At 43.2% G+C, this 21,539-nt stretch overlaps 1 protein-coding gene across 1 annotated transcript in view; it reads right to left on the reverse strand.

Moving 5' to 3' along the window:
- The window catches only part of prkd2 (protein kinase D2), a 75,411-nt gene that overhangs the window by 31,777 nt on the left and 22,095 nt on the right, over positions 1 to 21,539 (reverse strand). The window lies entirely within an intron of this gene.

A 21,539-nucleotide genomic window follows, 5' to 3' on the forward strand; every position in this document is an offset into this window, starting at 1 on the left:
GCTTTGGTACAAACACCACTGACAGCGAGTCCAGCTGAGACCAACAAGTCTCTGGAAAGAAGGGACTGGAAAGAAACACGGACTACTGACACACATGCGCATGCACGCACACACGCGCACACACACACACACACACACACACACACACACACACACACACACGCGCGCACACACACACACACACACACACACACGCACTGGCCATTACATGTTACATGTACATGTGGAGAATGAGACAAAGTAGAAACATTATATTCTGTCCTATCTGTCTGACGCGCGCGCACGCACACGCACACGCACACACACACACACACACACACACACACGCACACGTGTTTCCGAGAAGGCCCTCCAAGGATATTAGAGATGAGAGCGTCAGTCAGAAGTCAGCAGAGCGAAGGGCGCTGTCATAGGGAAACCCTGCTCTCCTGAATAGTTAATGCCGTCTGCTTCACTTTGGCAACCACATCACACAGTACACCCCACACACACACACACACAGGGAGAGAGAGAGAGGGGAGCGTGTCGACATTGCGACATAGCATCTGTTCGACAGTTCATTCTTTCGACACAGGTGAATGTTAACCTGGTGAGAAGCTAACCTGCTGACGTGGGTGAATGTTAACCTCTATGCCTAAACCTAACCCAAACCCTAACCTCAGTAACCGTGACGCGGGTGAGTACAGTAGCTAACCTGCCGACTCCATTAATCGAAATGATGGGACTTAGAAATAGCGAGATTTCCCCACAAGAGAGAGGTTTGGGGCTGACACGGTGACACTACAGGTACTCTGACCTTCCACACTCTCTTTCTCTCTCTCTCTCACACACACACACACACACACACACACACACACACACACACACACACACACACACACACACACACACACACACACACACACACACACACACACACACACACACACACACACACACACACACACATACACACACACACGCGCGCGCGCGCACACGCACACACACACACACACACACACACACACACACACACACACACACACGCACACACACACACAGTTGTTTTCCTCTGGCAGAGTCAGGATTCCCATGATTCCACCATCTGGCAAGGTTCTGCTCACTTACAGGAAGGGGAACCCTTGACTCCACCTCGGAATGAAACACACACACGCGCGCGCACACGCACGCACGCACATACACACACCTCCTCCCAGGTTACCACAACCTCTTCGCAGTTTGCACACATCAACACACCCTGACTTTCCCGCTTCCCCGGTCACAATTATAATTAAAACTTGTAAAAATACAGGCAGAGGCAGGCAGAGAGAGAGAGAGAGAGAGAGAGTGAGTGAGAGTGTCACATTGTGAACTTGTTGTAAGCTTTAACTAAAGATTTCAAATAACTGCAGTCGAGTAAGCAGCCAGCAGATAAAAGCTTGGTCATGTTTGTATAGCTTGATGCCTTTTATGTAAACGTGCATGTGACAGCCCCAGAACACTCATGTGTGCTCAACATACAGACACTGCTACTTTAGATATTTTTTAATTTGAATCCTGAAATGTAACAGTTTTGGACATATGCAGCCAGGAGTGTCGCATCAAATTCTGGGCCCTGGGTAGGCCTACAAGGATTCACTGCAGGCCCCCCATGAATGTTCTTCATGGGGGAGGGGGTTTAAACCATTTAGACTGGAAACACATTATTTTGTGCTTTAACTATTGAAAAATAGCTGCGAGCTTGTAGATCTGCTATTTTTGAAAAATCATGAAAAGTATATATGTTTTTTTAAACCTATGTTTCTATGTCAGTGCATGGTGCTCAAACTTCTTCATGTGAAGGACCCTCCAGTCGTCCCCTCCACCTGGAAGTGCAACCACACGCGCCAGCCAGGGGCTAAGCTCGACTGAAACCGGGGGGTCCAAGCGCGACTCATGGGGGGACTGCCGTCGACTACCAGGCTTAAAGGAGTAGTTCACCCCCAAAATGACTTTTTTTCTATTGATTACTCATGCCATGGAGACTTGAGTTCACTAATATATTTAGTTTTTTGTCGCATTCATAAGACAAACTTTTTTTTTTTAAGGAAAGAAAAAAAGAACCTGACGGTTTCCCCATCCACTGCCATTCATTTGGGTCCCCAACCTGGGCCATGCATTCGGGTCCCCATCCAGAATCAATAGGGGTAAATTTACTATAATCACATTTTTGTCTTAGGAATGCGACAAATACAAACATTATTGAACTCTATATTGAAGTCTCCATGGTGTGAGTAATCAAAAGGTCATTTTGGGGGTGAACTATTCTTTTAAGGTCTACTCTACAGCGACCGAGGAACTAACGGAGCACCCAACAGTACCTATTCCACCACTGCCACCAATGTAGCCTTGGCCGGGAGGCGAACCCGGGACCCCGATATCCAAAGGCATGTACGTTACCAGTCAGAGCCTGGCTCTTTGCCTGACACGCTACAATACTTCTCTGTTTCGAGTAGGACTCAGGTCCCAGAGAGACCTCATTGGTCTCTTTAGTGCAGTACCTCTGTGGAGACTTGTGGTCACTTTACAGTTGTGGCAACTGCACTCGCGGTCCGTACATAACGTGTGTGTGTTGGACAACACAGGACGGATAATATGACCAATCTTGTTCTTGAGTTGCCCGTTGTGGTTGCAGTGTAGTCAGTACTGCAATCACTATGAGGCTAACAAACTAGAGCTTGGAAGCATCTTGGGGTGTGGGGGCGTATAAATGAGATTAGACTGAGGCTAAACGCTGAGGGCTTTGTGTACAGTCAGCGGCCTGCCGCCCGTTGTCGTCTGGTATCTGGGTGTTCCTGGTTTCTATAGTGGCAGAGGTAGATTTCTGGGGCGGGTGGCAATCCAAAAGATGGATTCATTCTTTTAGATCTGAATTGTGTAAGAATAAACACGCAACTCAAGTCTGGAGTCTTGCGGTGGGACAGTTTGAAGCCTTTTCTGCACTAGTTTTCACAATCATCACCGGGGCTTCATTTAGAGTTGGTCTGCCAGAGTTGCGGTGGAGGTTACAAAACATATCCGTTAGAATATGGCCTTCTCTGATCAGCTGTGGCCAAGCAGTCTGGACCACAGGAACAATAGCGGTGGTTCAGTAGCACTAGTATCCAAAAAGCCAAGGTTTTATGGGGGAGTTACGTACCGAAGAGCCCGTACAGAGAACTATAGATTTGACATCCATTTCACATTTCTTTCTCTCTCTCTAAACCTTCATCTCTCTCTCCCTGTCTCCATCCGTCCTTCCAACATAACATCCGGATTTGATTGGCCATCAAATGTCACAACTGTAACATCTGGATTTGATTCAGTGTTGATTTCGTCGACTAAAACTATGGTGAAATATGTTCGTCGACTACCTTTTTTCTTTTTGGGGGGGTCTTTTGGGACAGGTCATTTTATGTTTGGTTGCGCTCCGGTGTTAGAGATGAGCAGATCTACAAGCTCACAAGAGCACAAGTGTAAAATCAGTCATCAAGGCCAGCCAAAATACATTTTTGTCAACAAAATAAACTGTAGATTTAGTCGACTAAAATCGTATTTTTAGTCAACTAAAACTAAAATATGGCTAAAACAAAAATTTGCTGTCCACGACTTAACGAAGGTGTGCGGACAAGATCCATACCCGTATATTGAGCCAAAGGTTAATGAAGGTGTGAGCACGACAATCCATATCGTCACTGTCGGGCAGAAACCTCATATCTCCAAGTTTCAAATGTGTTTGTTTTTTCGTAAAGCAAAGCCCTAATTCATCATACAAGACTGTCGCACAAAACTAGTGAAAATAGCCGATCTACACACAATGCCTCGCACTATTTTCACTACTTTAAATCAGTTTTAAAATGATAAATACAAAAACGGTTTTGGACATACAAAGTTTCCACCCGACAATGACGATATGTTGTGTCTGCACGATCTATATATTGAGGCCAGGAGATGAGTACAGTCTTTTAGTTTGAAATCCTTCATTTTGAGTGGTCACAAAGCAAAATGGAAATGATTTGACAAACCTTTGTTTAGTTTAACAGCAGCTATAGTTTCCAAATATAGACATACACAAGGATAAACATCATATGTGGGTCTATATTGTATGTCTGTCTGTGGCTCAGCAGGTGTTGCTATTATACCTTCTACCGTTAACAATACATTATAATCTCAATAGGGGTCAGTGAGATCTTCAGTTACTGGAGTAAGAGAGGAAATTACCGTTTTGTCTACCCAGGACGGAGATGCGAGAGACTAGGAAAGTCTTTTGTACCGGCTGCTCTCAAGCTGTACAACGAGACACACAACGGTCGATTGACAATGACTACCTTCCTAACGTAGGACGACGGTAGCCTTTTTTGTTCTTTATTGGAACTATATCTGCACTGACTCTGACCTCTAAGGACCTTCCAGGGAGGGTGCTCTTGTGCGTCTTGCTGCATCACCCTCTCTTGTTTTTTTTATTTTCTTTTGCTAGTTGTTTTTATCGCTCTGACCTTTGGACACTGCACTATTAGGTTGTGTTAGTAGTTTTTTTTTTTGTATTTCTGCTTGTGTTTGACATGATGTAGAGATACTTGTTGCACTAACTAGCATTGACTGTTATGGTCACTTTGATTTGGGCACTGTATTATATTGATAGTCATGCTTTAGGACACTTTATGTATATATATTATTCGTTCTTACTGTACTTACTGTACTCTGTTCTTGTTTTTCCTTTTTATCTTTTTCATACTTCTCTGTAACTTTGTAAATAACCTATACTGCTGTGCTGCCTCTGGGCAACTAATTTTCCCCCTTGGGATAATAAAAGGTATCTATCTCTATCTAGGTTTTGGGGCGGACTTCATACTTGATTGTATTACCTTAGTAACCCCTTAATAAAAAGTGTGTGTTTTCAATCGCCAGTTTAAAGTCTTTTTTTTAAGTCATCATGATATGCGTTTATTAAATGATGGTCCCATTAATGTCAAAAGGAATGATAAAGTAGGGTATGTTTCTAGGGTTTCTACTGGTTCTACTGAAAGAAGACCCACCCTCGCTGCGGTTGCAGCCAATAGCATTAATTTCGGGGTCTGTAGAAACCAATGGCGTAACTTGGTCCATATGTGTATGTTTATAGTCTATGGTTTTGAGCCATGCCAGTCTGGTTGACTGTGTTGTCACAAGCAGTAGCATCATAAGTGGCAGCAGTTAGCCTCAGGGGTGTGGTGGTGGACTTACTGTGCAGCATCATTAGTGGCAGTGAGTCTGCCACACCCCTGGATGGAGCTACTGTTGTGTAGCTTGGCAGCAACACCAGACCAAGCTCTGCAAGTCAGATGTGGTGATGTTAGATTGCCTATGCTGGGAACAGGATGGCTAGGACTGTGTGTGTGTGTGTGTGTGTGTGTGTGTGTGTGTGTGTGTGTGTGTGTGTGTGTGTGTGTGTGTGTGTGTGTGTACGTTGGGTCACACTTTCTGGTCTTGTACAAACAAAAGCATGCACACATGCAGCCATATACTGTTCATTTACAGGCACTTCTGCACAGGGACATGCTGGGCCCCTGATTCAGCCCGGGAAAAAGAGTTGGAGAGGCCCTCATTGCGCGCTATAGAGAGAGATCTCTCTCTATAGCGCTGCTGCTACTCAAAGATTTGCCATTTCAGATCATGACAAGTGACAAGCCAGTGGGCCAATTACTGTACATGAGTTATATTTCGTCGTTGCCGGGTGGAAACCTTGTATGTCCAAAACCATTTGTTTTGTATTTATCATTTTAAAAATGATTTAAACTAGTGAAAACAGCCGATCTACAAGCACACAAGTTGTGTGCTTGTAGATCTGCTGTTTTCACTACTTTTGTGCGACGGCCTTGTATGATGAAGCAGGGCTTTGCTTTGCGAAAAAATGTATATATTTGAAACTTGGAGATACGAGGTTTCTGCCTGACAGTGACAATTTACTTCAGCCCCCAAAATGGAACGAAGGCCGACATTTTATTTTTAATTATTTCCTAATGGCCGGCCTGGACCGGCCGGGAATGAACCGGCCGTTCGGGAATTGTCCCGCTTTTCCCAATGGCCAGCACGTCCCTGCTTCTGCATTCGCAGGCTTGCACAGTCGCCGTGGCCTGCCGGTAAGTGGCCGCGTGCTGCTATCGTATGGCGGTGCTGCAGTGCATTGTGGTTAGCCTGGAGACGGGGCTGTGTCTCTAGCTAGCCTGCCGTCTTTAGGTTTCCAGGGATCAGGTTCCCTGCCGCCTTGCCTCGCCTGCTCCGTCACCGCACGAGCCAATGGAGCCATTATGACCAAGATGAATTATGGACTAGGCCTCATCTGCTCTAGCTCCCCTCCATCTATGCATGTCCCCCCTCACTTCCCCTTTCCCCTGTCTTCCTCATTATAGATCCTTCATTCATCCCACCTGCCCGGCTTGTCTCATCCTCCATCTTGTCTTCATTCCTTTCTCCCACCTTTTAGTTCCTGTTTGTTTCAATTGCCTCTTTCTTTCACATCACTCGCTTTATAACATGCACAACCTCATGAAGTGTCGAGTACAGTAAACAACACTGTGAAATCCAGACTGTTCATTTAATACTGAAGAGTCATGGAGCATATCATACTCTACCACTATAGGGGCGGCATAGCTCAGGGGTAGAGAAACCGTTATTAGAGCACGAAGGGTTCCCGAAGGGTTCCCAGTTTGAATCCGGGCTCCCCCTGAGTTAATGTCGTAGGGTCCTTGGGCAAGACTCTGAACCCCTAATTGCTCCCGGTGAGTAGGTTGGTGCCTTGCATGGTTTCCTCCGCCACCGGTGTATGAATGTGTGCGTGAATGGGTGAATGTAATGCACAATCTCTGTAAACCGCTTTGGATAAAAGCGCTATATAAATGCACCATTTACCATTTATAACATTCTTATTCTGATACCAGCTCAGTGGCCTAGTGGTAGAGTGTCCGCCCTGAGACTGGAAGGTCGTGGGTTCAAGCCCCGGCCGGGTCATACCAAAGACTATAAAAATGGGACCCATTGCTGCCCTGCTTGGCACTCAGCATCAAGGGTTGGACTGGGGGGTCAATTCACCAAGTGATTCCCGAGCGCAGCTCCTTGCCGCTGCTCACCGCTCCCCAAGGGGATGGGTCAAATGCGGAGAATGAAGTGCACATATATGTGACATAGTTACTGGGACTTTGACTTTGACTTTGACTATTCTCTACCACTACACTATCTAACACTATTGTTATACCATACTATAGGCCTACTAGCTTATATTTACTACTACAGTAAGACGCCTCAGGGCGACATGCAACCTCACCCGGCCATCTGGCCAGTGATATTGGACCAGTTACCCTACCCATATATGGAGACCCTTGGTACCCATATATGGAGATCCATGTACTGTATATGGAGATAGGCTGTGAGAGTCCAAACATGCTTACTCAGTTATTCGTTATGTGAAATTCCTATGATGTCTATGACATCTGACATCATACCATTTTATATGGGCCTCCATGTATGGGCAATTGGGCATTCCCATATGAAGTCCTGTTAGATATGGGCTTAATATTGATGATATGGGCTTAATATTGATGCCCATAAACTGCATTTATGGGCATAAAAGGGATTCTGTTAGTGTGACATGACAGTGAAGCCAGAGCATGATGTCAGAGTGGCAAAGCCATTCTGTTAAGAGTGGTTGCCCTGCCATCACAGTGATGTCAGAGCATGATGTCAGAGCGACAAACCCATAGAACCACAGTGTCAGGCGTTATAGACAGAGATACATATGGACAAGCTGTGTCTTGAGCCAACTTGTTGTGATTGGACAATTTAATAAAATTGAATTGTTGAAAATTGACGCGTACGGGTGCTGAAGGAAACACAGAGAGAAGGACACAACAATCGAAGTACTCCGTCCTCTCTCTTGTGAATATGTTTTTCCTTCCCCCTCGCTTCGTTCCACACTCTCCAAACCCAGTAAAATGGCATTCGATGTGGTCCACTCCCTCTGTTGCAAGCTGAGGTAATGGTAGTGCTGGCTGGCAGCAGCTCTAGGCCAGGCTAACAACCACATTATGTTCAGGGGGGTTGATGTTTTGTTCCGTTCGGGGCACAAGAGCCAAGTAGAACGGTCATGCAGGCAGAATAGGAAAACCTAAAAAATCAGGATCACTTCAGAGGTTCAATCTCATTCACACTTGAACTTGGGAGTGTGAGCGTGATCAGATCCAGCTGATCGTCCATGAATCATTGCTCCTACACAGCCCTAATGTACCAACATCCTTAACAACAGCACTGCTGGACCCAAGACCATGATGTAGCAGTGAGTAGATGTACAGTAGTTAAGTACAATTTTGAGGTATTTGGACTTTGCTGGAGTATGTCCAATACTTTTACTTCTACTCGACTACATCTCAGATTCAAATGTTGTACTTTTACTCGACTACATTTATTTGACCACTTTAGTTACCAGTTACTTGGTAGATTTGGATTATGACATACATTAACCACTTCAGCCATGTATACATTTTGGCCATTTGAAAATAGCCGATCTATAAAGCGTAAAGCGTTGCGATGCCAATACTTTTGTACTTCCAAGTACATTGCGAATTCCGGACTGACAATACTGACACTATGTGTCAGTATTGATGCCTTTACTTAAAAGTAAAAGTACTTTTTCCACCAGTGCCACCAATGTAGAAATGCATTAATGTTTTCCTCACTTGTTTATTACAGCAATGTATGTTTTGTGTCAATATTCCAAATCTGCACATTGTTTACAGGAATCTGCACATTGTTTACAGGAAGTAATTAAGATAAGGACATTTGATATAAAAATATACAAAAATCTATTATTTTCTCTTTTTTTGGCATCTATGGTTAGGTATGCCAATATATGATGACCACGGATATGCTATAAAAGTGTGAAAACCGTATTGTTCATTTCACTATAGGTCTTTAATGGATGGAATAACACGGTAAAATAGCACTCCCCCTGAATTCTCCTTTGACTCAGGTTAAGTAGAAGTACCTTCCAACACTGCTCACCAGTACTAACCAATGCTCGGTGGACTGTTGACAATGTCAACGAGGGACAGGTTTACCTGAAGCTGGTGGTGGTACTAGTTCAGCTGTTAAAACAAACAGACCGTTGCTCTGTCACACACAGATGAAAACGTCAGCACTTACTGGTAAACCCAACACAATGAGTGTGTAATGTCATACTGTATGGTGTGTACACTTGGCAGACACGCATGTGCATATGTATAATGTACACACGCAAACACAAACGCACACACAACCACACACATGCGCACACACAAACACACACTCTATTATCATAATATCAATGGGTTTGGTGTCATGGAACAAGCTGATTGAGAGTGAAATTGGAGCTGAAAGAACATTGTATTCATACACAAACACATACGCTCACACATGCATACGCTCGCATGCGAACGCCACACAGTCACACACACACACACACACACACACACACACACACACACACACACACACACACACACACACACACACACACACACACACACACACACACACACACACACACACACACACACACACACACACACACAGATGTCATGCTGCCTGCCTCTCCTTGTTTCCCCTCCTCAGTGATGCTTATCCTTCTGTTGAATCAAATAAAATCTAACTTTATTCATATAGCACATTTAAAAAACGACAGCGTCGACCAAAGTGCTGCACAAGTCAAAAGAAAAGTATTGCAACAAGAAGCAATACAACCAAATACAATCAAGCAAAGCAAGCAGTGATCAGGTTAAGAGTTAATCTCGGCTGTGGTTAAAAGCCAAATAGAAAGAGTGAGTCTTAAAGGACAACTTTAGTTTTTTGCAACAAGGGTTCATATTTTAGGTTGTAATTAAAGAATATAAAAGATGAGAGTTCAAATTATTTCTATTGTTTTAGAGATTCTTATTTCAGTGGTTGGGGGCATGCGTAGCATTTATGTCATTTTACACAGAATAATCCCATTCCCAAGATACAACGCAACCTCTTGCTGGGTTGGATGTGACTTATGGGGGCTAGAAGTGTTACTGTAAATAGCAGTAAAGAAACTGCTGGTTTAATGTGTTTAAAAAGACATATTTAGCCACTTGTACGCATGCCCCCATGCCCCTCATTTTAGCACGGTAAACGTGATAAAACAATAGAACGAAGCAAATGAAAACATTTTAACAATCACTTTTTCTTTTCTCTAATTACAATCTAAAATATGAACCCTTGTTGTAAAAAAACGAAGTTTTCCTTTAAGCAGGGACAAAGACCTGGATGGACTGGGCAGACCTGAGGTGAAGGGGAAGGTCATTCCAGAGCCTGGGGGCGGGGCCACCGCAAAAGCTCGATCGCCCCTGGTTATCAGTCGGCGGTAGCCGTGGGGGTCAGTAATGAGAGGTCAGCTGACCTTAAAGCTCTAACCGGGTTGTGGCGTTGAACCAGTTCAGCCAGGTAAGAGGGGGGCCAGCGCTTTTTAGTGCCTATCAGGTGAAAAAAATGTGTTTAAAAGTGTTTCAACTAGTCAGCCAAATGACATATAGGCATATAAGTGATATTACACTGATTGTATATCTGTTCTTGAGGTAATTGTTTATCTCCCAATATAATGACCAAAAACATATACTGCACTCAGGCCCGTCATACAGATTTTTGGGAGAGGGGTCAAGATCAAAGACCTGCCCCCCCCCCCCCCCCCCCCCCCCTCCACGTGGGCTCCCCTCCGTTGCTCCCCTCAGATGCTTTCCCTGGTTGTTCCAATATACCAATGTCGGAAATGACTCCGATACAGCCTAAAATGCTGGTTGGGGTATGAGCGATTCAGAGCTATAGACAAAATGTCAGCAATGTGGCCCATATTTGACGCTGGAAAATCCCACCAGTATAATGGGTGTTGTATACTGCACACATGCAAGGGCTTAGTTTGGAGGGGTGGTGGTACTAATGTTGCCAGTTTCAACACCAGCAATTTAAAAAACGCATATCTGTTACTGTACTATACACATCTTTCTAAATTGTGGGTAAACTCGTGGACTACAATACATTTTCATTTTAAAACAAAAAATCTCTTTCCATACAACACCCCTAAACGCATAACATTTGACACGACAGCCATCTCTGACAACAATTACGTACAATGAAAGAGTACGTCTCACGCTGGTACTGCACGTTCAAAGACCGTCTCCCCTTTCTGTTGATGTGGGCTAGTCTGTGGAACTTAGAGCAGGGGTGAGCAACTCATTTTAGGTCGCAGGCTAGGCCAGGGGTTCCCAAACTTTTTTGTCTCAGGGCACCCCATAAATATTGTTTTAATCCGAGGCACCCCTACATTATAATTTTCACTCCCAGCACCATATATTTATAGCATATTGTCGTTGTCAGGTGGAAACCTTTTTGTATTTATCATCTATAAAATGTACTAAACTAGTGAAACTAGTGATCTACAAGCACACAACGCCTCGCGTGCTTGTAGATCGGCTGTTTTCACTAGTTTTGTGCGACGGTCTTGTATGATGAAGCAGGGAAAAAGACGTACACATTTGAAACTTGGAGATACAAGGTTTCTGACCGACAGTGACGATTTTTTAGTGATTATGTTGCGAGGAAAACGTTGAGATTATAGCCATTTTGGTTAGAACCGACTGAAAATAACTTTGTACTTCAAGTTTAAAATTATACTATATAATATTTTTTCAAGTGTCCAAATAAATTTCAAATATTATCAAATTATCTCGCAGCACCCCTGGACTGCTGTCACGGCACCCCAGGGTGCCCCGTCAGTCACCCACTTTGAAAACCCCTGGGCTAGACTAGTCAAAATGTGACTTTTGTGCTGACTGGATAGTTTTAGTCTGTGCGTGTGTGTGCACTCTAATGCTGGGAAAGGAACGAGTTTATACTCTCTTAGTACTCAGCCACTCTTACAACACAATACATGATGGGTAACATTCTTATAGGCTATTGATTTCAGGTCTAGGACTAAACAGGAATGTATACATTTCCTTTGCATGGCATACTTTGCAATGTGTGCATGAGTTTGCATTTCATACTTTGCAATGTGTTGCATGCAGGAACTTCCAGCGCGCCTGTGGTGCACACTGTGCATTTGGAGTGAGAGTGCACATGACACGGTTAATTGTTATAATCAGAAGCCTTATGGTCTATAAAAAAACGTACTGAAACTAGTTTTGTTCATTTGAGGTTTGGCACTTTGGTACGGTTATTGACTTTACACCAAGCCATGTTGGAGTAATACCTTCCCACGCAATTTCAGCTTCAACCTCTGAGATGCTAAAATGTCTACGAGCCTTGGTCCTATTTTTAGCTATTATGTTGTGCATGTAACTGTGCGTGCAAATAGTGTCCGGCGGAACGCGCTTTTTATTTTGATCCTCCCCACCACTTCCCCCTGCAGCTCACTAGCGCACCACTCTTCACACAAACGGATATCGGCGACTCTCTCTGTGTGTGTGTGTGTGTGTGTGTATGTGCATATGTGTGTATACTGTACTGTATGTGCATATGTGCGTGTGTGTGTATACTGTACTGTATATAGGTCCAACTAAATCCATTTAATTCCCACAAATGACACCAACAGATTGTCATTTGTCATCGTTTGACAAATAATTGCAGTATAGGCTATATTCCTCTAGTATAACCTCTAGTTCTAAACATTTGTAAATCTAAACAGCATTTTAGATATCTGCAGTGTGTAGTATAACTATAGCATCTATCAAAAAAGGTGACAAGAAGGCAATACAAGGAATGAGGAGTGCTAGCTAGGGGTTGAGGTAGGGTCTGAAGATGTGAGGCTGCTGCTAAAGGGGAAGTGAGTGTGCAGTTCTGACTGCAACAGTGGTAATGTAAAGTCACTTAAGTACATTTCTCTGGGGGTTTTTACTTTTCTGGAGAATTTCCTATTTTCAGTACTTTTTCTTCTACTCCACTACAGTACATCTCAGAGGCAAATATTGTACTTTTACTACACAAAAAATATTTGAAAACTTTACTAGTTAGGCCTAAGTTGAAGTACACGATGCGTCACGATGCATTGTGAGCTTGTAAATCAGCGATTTTCACACATTTTTACATTATGAAAACTTGTGAAATTAGACATTCTGAGGTTTTTCAGAAAACTGTTAGGATTTGGAAGACATTTTGTAGAATCATATCTGTACTATATACACATCTTTCTAAATTGTGGGCAAACTTGTGGACTACAATACATTTTGACATCTTTCCAAACAACACCCGTAAACGCATGACACGGCAGCCATCTCTGACAACAATTACGTACAATGAAAGAGTATGTGCAATGCTGGTACTGCACATTCAAAGTCTCCCCCCTTTCTGTTGATGTGGGCTAGTCTGTGGAACTTAGAGCAGGGAAATTTGTAGAATTGATGTCCTCTGCATTTTACCCATCCTTACTTTAGGAGCAGCGTGTAAGCGCCATTATTACAGCATGGAGTCTGTGAGTCGGAGAGAACATAGAATCAAGATTCAAGAGACGAACTGTAAAGAGCAAAGGCCAAATTGTTCAGTATCGACGATTAGATGAAAGAAATGTTGGACTTGCTAGCCATGGAACGAGCAACATCTGCCCTCTCAGCATGTGACAATGGCGATGGATCCTGGTCTTTTATTAGATCATAGTATGGAGAACAGGCTATATGCCTGAACCCTATGAACTCCAGCTGCATGGAGCATAAACACATCCCAGAGAAAGCAGTGGTGTAAAGTACTGTACCTAAGTATAGGTCTACACTTTTGAGATATTTAATTGAGTATTTCCAATTGCCTGTACTTTTACTTCTACTCCACTAGATCCCAGTTACAAATATTGTACTTTTATTCCACTACATTTATTTGAAAACGTTTAGTTACTAGTTACTAGTTATTTTGATTATTAATACAAAACATACACTAACCACTTCAGCTCTTTTTCGTGCAACATCGCCGTCAGAACGCTCGCTCACTGGCAGTGCGGATGAGCTGTTAGCCTATGCATTTGAAAACTTGAAATGGGACATTGTGCACAATGAGTAGGCTATTTTTACTTTTGGTGCTTTAAGTACATTTTGATGCCAATACTTTTGCACTTTTACTCAAGAAAATTCCGGACTTTTACTTGTAACTGCAGTATTGATACCTTTACTTAAAGGAGCTATAGTCAACTTTTTATTGAAAAACGGATGCTAAAATAAAAATAATGTTTCGAAAATATTTTATAAAAAATAAGCTTCATTTATGTGTTTATATTAAAAAAATACCACAAAAAGCGTAAAATAATGATAAAATAACCATTTTGGCCATTGTCAGACCGACACTTTGTTTACATCTATAGACTAGGATGTAAACAAAGTGTCGGCCCTACAATGAAAAAGTTGACTATAGCTCCTTTAAGTAAAACATGGGAGTACTTTTTCCACCACTGAGAGAAAGCAACTGTGCTTGTGCCGTTAGAAAGAAAGAGGAAGCGATTTGTGTGGATGCACCAGGCGTAGAGACCCAGGTGACACTTTTATTGGATGAAAAGGACACCATGACTAGGTGTTGGCCTTTTATATACCATTATATAACATTTATATAACCACCCGAGCAACCTCTACCTACTGTATTACATGCATAACCCAACACTCCTTTGAAACAGATCATTCTGCCTCTTGCTTTACGGAAAGCGGAAACGGTGTTGTTATGCCCAGTACTGGCAGCACCATGTGGTGCTGAGGAGGAGGAAGTGTCCCTTAACCCATTTAGGCCTAGAATTATTGAATGCTTTAACCAGTGAAAAATAGCAGATATACAAGCTCACAGCGCGGCACTCGGTGCCGCGCTGAGCTTGTAGATCTGCTATTTTTGAAAAAAGTCGTGAAAATGTGTGCAAATCTTTGAATATATATATTTTCAAAGCGAACGTTTGTAACTCAAATTTTGCTTCTGGGTGGTCCTTGGAACTATAATATTTTGAGATGGGGGTCCGTGGCCTAATAAATATAATTTTGGGGGTCCTTCACATGAAAAGGTTTGAGAACCACTGATATAGTAGGCTCTCAAGAACAGACTAACTGAGCTCCATTTAAAGGAGTGGCGACACCGGCCGAAATTTAACATTATGATACAGTAGGTCACGTGGTGTTCCTTCAAACAGTCTGAAAAGGAGGCGGGGCCGACATGCCCAGGAGGATTCACTACTAACTGACACGGTCAGTTAGGGCATGGGCATGTTGGAGTGAAAACTGGCTCCAGTGATTGGCTACTTTCAGTACAGTAACTACAATACAATAATTTGATTGGGTCATTTAACATGGGGGTACATGACATCATTAAAAAAATTGGCTAATTTGATAGCCATAATTAGCTGTTTTGGCCGTGTCACGCCCCCTTTAAGTGAAAAGGACCTTTTCTTTGACGATGGCTGGCCAGATTGCTGACATAGAAACATAGGTTTTTCAAAAAACCTTAGAAGGATTCAAAAGACACTTATAGAATCGGGTCAAAATTATAATTTTCACGATTTAAAAAAAATAGCAGATCTACAAGCTCGCAGCGCGGCACTCAGATAACTGTAAAGTTAATACCCACTACCAGAACAAAGAAAAAGTAAAAGAAGAGAAATGAAAGACCATTACCGCATCAAAAGTGATCAACAAACTACGCTATAAAAACTGATCAATTATTGGCCAAATTGTCAAATAATATAAGAAAGAGGCAGAAATTGCCGATCTACTGTACAACTATATGGCTTATCGTCAATTTTCACGAGTTTTATCTGAGGAACCAAGTCAAACTAAATGTGATGCCTCATACTCCTACAATTCCAAGAGCTTGTCAGGGGGGTCTCTAGTGGGCGGTGGGGTCCCCAGTTCACATATGATTATTTTTTGGGGGGGTCACGGCCTGAAAAGGTTGAGAACCACTGATCTAAAACAGTGGTTCTCAAACTGTGGGCAGGGAGCCAAGAGGTTGGACCCCGGCCCCTGGGTCCAGCCTGAGTTACCGAAAAAAATTAGTTGCTATTGTAGCATCCTATAGCAACACAGTACTAGTTACTAGTAATTAAAGATCTACAAGCTCACAATGCATCGCATCACGACGCATTGTGAGCTGAGCTTGTAGATCAGCTATTTTCAAAGGAATCCACAGGTTTCCCAACAAGCTTACTGGGGAAAAGGGGGTGCTTTAACGTGGGCTTCACTTCCTCCACACAGCCGATTCAAATCACTTAACAAGCACGATGTCAACACCCATAGGCGATTTTAAGGGGTGTCCTAGGGTGCACGTGCACCCCCTGGCCGCCAGGCGGCCATTTTGATTTTTTTGATCATAATAAACACGCAATATGATTAAGAAGAAGAACATCTCAAATTCGCCTTTTTTGACCCTTTGAAGCACCCATAGCATGACTTCTAAACCAATCACAGCAAATGGGGGGCGGGAGGTAATAGGACTACTGGTTTCTCAACCAATCACAGTGACTGTCTGAACGTCTCTGACAGCACCGCTGAAAAACAAACGGCAGATGATGACACCTGCAGATTTATCTAAATAACAGAATTAAACAGTTGTTTCACAGTGGAATATGCTACCTGGGGTTAACTACAGACATCCATAGGACATGTGGATAGCTTTTACATTTACCATACGTGAACTAAAGTTTTCGGCGCTGCTCAAAGAGGCTGGATTACACGATGTGTTCTGTGCCTCCAAGGAATAACACTTTCTTCTGGGCACCTCAACATAACATTGGATATTTTCTTGTCATTTTCTTAAGGTAAGACATGGCTTTATTTAACTATCTGTTCACTGTGGAGTTAGCCAGCCTGTTTTCTTCTCCTCCGTGTGTGTGTGTGTGTGTGTGTGTGTGTGTGTGTGTGTGTGTGTGTGTGTGTGTGTGTGTGTGTGTGTGTGTGTGTGTGTGTGTGTGTGTGTGCGCGCGCGCGCGAGCGAGCGCGCATGCTTGCTTCACTTGCTTGTAAATATTGGTAGCTGCTGGTTATGGATCTTTGGTGGTGTGGTTGTGCCACACCACCAATGTAAATGACTGCTTGATTGCTTGATGAATGATGATTAACTTGATGTTTGGCTTTATATGTCCTGGCTGTGCTGCCTCTGTCTGCAAAATAAGTAAATAAATCCTATAGACATATGCTCATGGTGTCTAGAAAAAGAAGCACCTGTTTTACACTTTTTTTGTTTATATTGTGTTACATTTGGGTACAAAATTAACTGCAGAAATCCGCTAAAACAACATTACAAAACCGCTAAGCGCGTGCGCGAGCGTCGTGCACGCGCGCTGCGCGCGCGTGCATGAGGTAATAGAGGTCGTGCACCCCCTGCTGGAAGAGGCTAGAATCGCCTATGTCAACACCATACACAGATTCAGGTGTCACAGGCTCACAGCAGCAACAGCAACCAGTCAGAATGAAACTGCTAAGAGGAACAGGAAGTGATGCCCAACTTTACCCGCAAGGGCTCATGGGACACAGGAAACTTTGTGGATACATTTGCAAACTTGTGAAATGGGACATTCTACATAACAAGTACTTTCTACTTTTGGTACTTTGTGTAAGCAAGTAAATGTTGAATTCCAGACTTATACTTGTAAGGCTGCACCCACACCAAAGTACCTATTTTGCCAATGTATTTCAATGAGAATGGAGTGGTTTCATGCCAGTAGAGGATTTCTGCAAAAAAAAAAGAAAAAAAAAAAGGCTCCATTCTCATTGAAACGCATTGGAGGAATGGGGAATCCACTCTCATAGGTACTTTGAGACCATCAAAATACCTAGAGTGGAATCCGCCAATGCATTTCAATGAGAATGGAGCGTTTTTTGCCAGTAGAGGATTTCTGCAAAAAACGCTCCATTCTCATTGAAATGCAATGGCGGATTCCACTCTAGGTATTTTGGTGTGAGGCCACCCTAACAGCGTATCTCTACATTGCAGTAATCGATACTTTTACTTAAGCAAAACTTGGGAATACATTTCCCCACCACTGCCAATGACATTGACAGTGTTTGGGAGCCACTGACCTGTAACACTCTGTAAACAGTTGAAGTTGTTCAGCCGTACATGGTCCCTCCTAGAAGCGTGCGTCTTATAACAGAAGCCGCTTATCACAACAGGAACCTGATCCAACCGTTTTATAGAGAAGAGGAAACGCACAGCATCCCTTCCAGCAACACGACATTGTTTAAACATTCACGTCTTGCTGTGTAACTAAACATACAGCCCTGCACACACACACACGCACACCACACGCGTGTGATGGAAGAAGTACTCTTAAGTAAAATATCAATACCCTCTTGCAGAAATAGTCTGTTACAATTACCTGTACAAGTTCAGCATAAAAATGTTACTTGAGTAAAAGTACAAAAGTATCTGCATCAAAATATGCTTAAAGTACCAAAAGTAAATGTCCCATTTCACAAGTTTAAAATGTATTTAAAAAATACAATGCGACACATTTTGAGCTTGTACTGTAGATCTGGTATTTCCAAAATATATACATGTAAATACACATAATGTACATAACATATATAATTCATATATAGTATACTAGTCCTTGCCTGTACATATGTGCTCCAAAGTATGTGCAGTTTGGGTTATGGGGTGTGCACAGTATATGAAGGATTGAATGTAGGAGTCTCAGAAGTAGGATGTTGGAGAACCCATAGTCTACGTATAGGCGGCGGTTCAGCCTATTCCATCTACTGCTTTAGGCATTTGGTTCAATCCTCTTTGGACAGCCTCTCAGCGGGTCTTGGCCAGGTTAAAGCAACCAGCATCAGAGCTCCATTTTTCATCTACACAATTTAATCAAAGTTTGCCTTTTATCTGTTCTATCTCTATTAATACAGCATGGATGGAACTGTGGACTAAATCTTATATCTCCAAGGTCTTTTAGTGCAGCTAAGCAAGTTACAACCAATAGATGGGGTTGATGGAAAAAACCAGGAAATACAAGGAAAAACTAAACAGATTAAAATGCTTTTTTTATTAAACAATACGGAAGATACAGGTAATTCTGCTTGAGCGGCCCATATTGGACACCGTGAGCCTTCAGTAAGCACTTTATTTTTGTTTAGGCTGCCGTTGCAAATGGACTAAACTGCTCAACACCAGGTTGAGGTGGAATCCAGACGGTCATGTCATATGAGCTGTTTCAGGGCTAGGGTCTGAGAGGATAAATCTCATCAAATGGTGGTCTGTGGCTAGGGATGGGACGATAAGCCATATTATCGTTTATCGTGATAAAAAAAACACTTACAATAATCATATCGTGGAGATTTAATTTATCGTGATTATTGTCCTGACACTGGGATCAATTCACCTTTTATTTGCATATCCAGTACCACTTAAACCCTCTGTAATTGGTAAAAGGTACTTATTAAGTCATAAGTTTACTATGAATCTTGTCCACGAATCTCTGTCTGTCTGTCTGAAAGTCACAACTGACACTGTGGTTCCCCTGACACATCACTGTGACATCACGGGGGACATCACCTATGTATCCATGAGTCCATATATGGGTATTCCCAGAATCGCTTTAATGCCCATATATGAAGATACCTGATGTCATCAATATATCATATATATTATATCGATATATATATCACTGGCCAGATGGCCAAGACATGGCCCATATCTGTGTGGCTGGATCAGATAGGTATCTCCATGTATGGGCATAAAAAGGATTGTATGTTGTGATGTCATGGGAACCACTCTAACAGAATCCCTTTTATGCCCATATATGGAGATCTATCAATATTAAGCCCATATCTAACAGGACTTCATATGGGAATGCCCATATATATGGAGGAAGACAGCCCATATCTGTGTGGCTGGTACAGACAGGGATCTCCATGTATGGGCATAAAAGGGATGTACTACATTACACTACACTACAGTATACAGTACATGGATCTCCATATATGGGTAACTGGTCCGATATACATCACCGGCTAGATGGCAAGGGCGAGGTTGCATGTCGCCCTGAGGTGTCTTACTTGTAATATACATACTTGATAAAGTCTTTTTTTTCACTCTCTATAATGTATTTGCCAAAAAATAAACAATCTATTGTAGATCGTCTATTTTTTGGCAAATGTTCCGCCCCGGGATTAATGGATTTTGATTATTGCGATAATATCGATTTCTTTTGTCACTCATCGTCCCATCCCTATCCATGGCTCAAATGGCAAATAAATAATGGACCTGCATGTGAATGAGGTTGAAAAGCACTGCTCCAGTAGAGCATCATGACATCGGGACCACAACAACAGCCCTTGTCCTCAGGCGCGCTCGGAAACGAGCGGCTCCCTGACAAAACGGCAAGGTGTTTTAACGAGGTGTTGCCGTGGCGACGCACACGTTTTTTCCAAAAGACGTCAACCATCTGCCCTCCTTTGGACTCTTGACAACCGCCGACGCGGGGGAATTTCTTTCAGGGCCCTTTGTGTGCCGGAGGTGTTAACAAACGCATTAGCCAAGCCCGGGCCGTCTATTTTTAACAGCCATGAGGTCACACACACACACTGACACACACACACACACACACACACACACGCTGACGGGGGCACGGTCGTCACATGACAAGACTGAACATGCATGACCTCACCCTGTCCTCCAGTCAGCACCTTGTACCGTAACTGCTGTGCCAGGTGACTGTTAGAGAGAGAGAGAGGGGGTGTGTGTGTGTGTGTGTGTGTGTGTGTGTGTGTGTGTGTGTGTGTGTGTGTGTGTGTGTGTGTGTGTGTGTGTCTTACAGAGAGTGAGAGACCAGGACAGATTAGAAGACATTCAGAGAGACCATAGCCCCTTTTCCACCAGAACTTTCCAGAACATTAACCTATTCTTTTTTTTTTGTTCTGGTTTTGTTTCCATAGCGCACAGCCCGGTTTCAGACCAGGCTCTGGGAACCTTTTTTAGGTCATGCTCTTGTGGTAGTACTAAACTTGAGTTCTGGGAACCTATGGGTGGGGCAGCAGCGCTGCTGCTCTTTTTTGGGACCTTCCCGGTTAGGTCTGGTCATATGGAAACGTAAGCAGAACTTGGTCCCGGAACTTAGCCCCATTTCCACTGTAGGGCCGACCCAGAACTAAGAACTTTCAAGAACCTGTGAAGTTCCGGGACCGCGTTCTGCTTACGTTTCCATATAACCAGAACTAACTGGGAAGGTCCGAAAAAGCGCGGGAAAATCACGCTCTTTCGAAAGAGTGTTAGCGACTCACTCCACGGAGGTTAGGGTTAGGGTGAGGATTAGAGTCGGGTGTCGAAAAGATGACATGTAACAGTGACACGCTCCCAAAAGCGCAGCAGCGTTGCTGGCCCTGATTTAGTTCTACCTTAGAAGCAGAACCTAGAGAGAAAGAGTGTGTGACATAGAGCAAGAGAGACAGCAGGTAAGTCAAACGGAGGAGAAAAGGAGATCGAGAGAGAGAGAAGTAAGTTTGAGAGTGAAAGAGAGAGGAAGGTTGACCTAGAGAGGGAGGGAGTGAGAGAGAGAGAGATAGAGAGAG

Source organism: Nannobrachium achirus (assembly GCF_963921795.1).
Source record: "Nannobrachium achirus genome assembly, chromosome: 8".
NCBI lineage: Eukaryota > Metazoa > Chordata > Actinopteri > Myctophiformes > Myctophidae > Nannobrachium > Nannobrachium achirus.